Source organism: Colobus angolensis, unplaced genomic scaffold, assembly GCF_000951035.1.
Source record: "Colobus angolensis palliatus isolate OR3802 unplaced genomic scaffold, Cang.pa_1.0 Scaffold184, whole genome shotgun sequence".
In the NCBI taxonomy this organism is placed as follows: Eukaryota; Metazoa; Chordata; class Mammalia; order Primates; family Cercopithecidae; genus Colobus; species Colobus angolensis.
Window position 1 is genome coordinate 4,428,571 of NW_012114977.1, and position 993 is coordinate 4,429,563.

Here is a 993-nt window from a genome sequence, read left to right on the forward strand (position 1 = left end):
CTTCCCATCTCGGGTCTCCATGGAGATGGAGACAAACCTCTGGTCCTGCATAGCTCTTGGGCTCTGTGTGCTGGTGACTCATTGAGACATATGTGACATGCAGCAAATGCTCACTTTGTAAGTGTTCTGCCCAAGTCTGACTACTGTATACGCCTGGGTAATTATCCCCTGATCAAGACATAGAACATTGCCACCACCCCAGAAAGTCCCCTTCTGCCCCATCTAATCAACTCCCACCCACCCTCACAGGAAATGATCACTTTCTTACACAATTCTAACCAGCAGAAGTCTGGGCAGAAGAGTACATATGAGAGTACCCAGGAAAGCCTAACAAAATGATTTATTCCAAGACTGTAAATGACCTTTGATCATTAATACTGTACCATATCAATAGTGTAATTAAATAAAACAGCAGTCTCCATGGACGCTGGAGAGACATTTGGTAAAATTAAACACCAATTCTGATTTTTTTCAAAACCTTTTAGAATAGTAGGTTGCGTTCTTGATTATGAGAATTTCTATATGAAGCCAAAAGTGAACGCCATTCCTAAGGGTGACACTTTGGAGGTTTTCTCCAGAAATCAAATCAGGACCCAAACACCTGCCTTCCCTAAGCACAGCTGAACATGGTTCTGAAAGGTCTGGCCTAGGCAACAAGATGGAACATTAAAATGAGGCGAGACTCTAGGAAGAGGGCAGACACAATAATCATTATTTTCAATGTCATTTAAAATCCCTAAGAATGAAACTACAATAGTGAAATAGAAATGTATGTTTGGAGAAATGTTGAAAACATAGCAGATGCAATAAATCAGCAAACAGAATTACAAGGCTATCCAACTCATGCTGGATACGAAATACTAAACAGCCATAAGAAACAGGAATAATTTATTTGAAGAAGAATACAAATCACAACGCAGTTACAATAAAATACTTGACACCAAATGTTATCTCCTTTGATAAGGAGATACTGAATATTGATTTATTTATAAA

General features: G+C 38.9%; 1 protein-coding gene across 1 annotated transcript in view; it reads right to left on the bottom strand.

Annotated features, from left to right (window-relative positions):
* LOC105510209 (tumor necrosis factor receptor superfamily member 10D-like) overlaps nucleotides 1–993 on the bottom strand; it is a 19,204-nt gene that overhangs the window by 699 nt on the left and 17,512 nt on the right.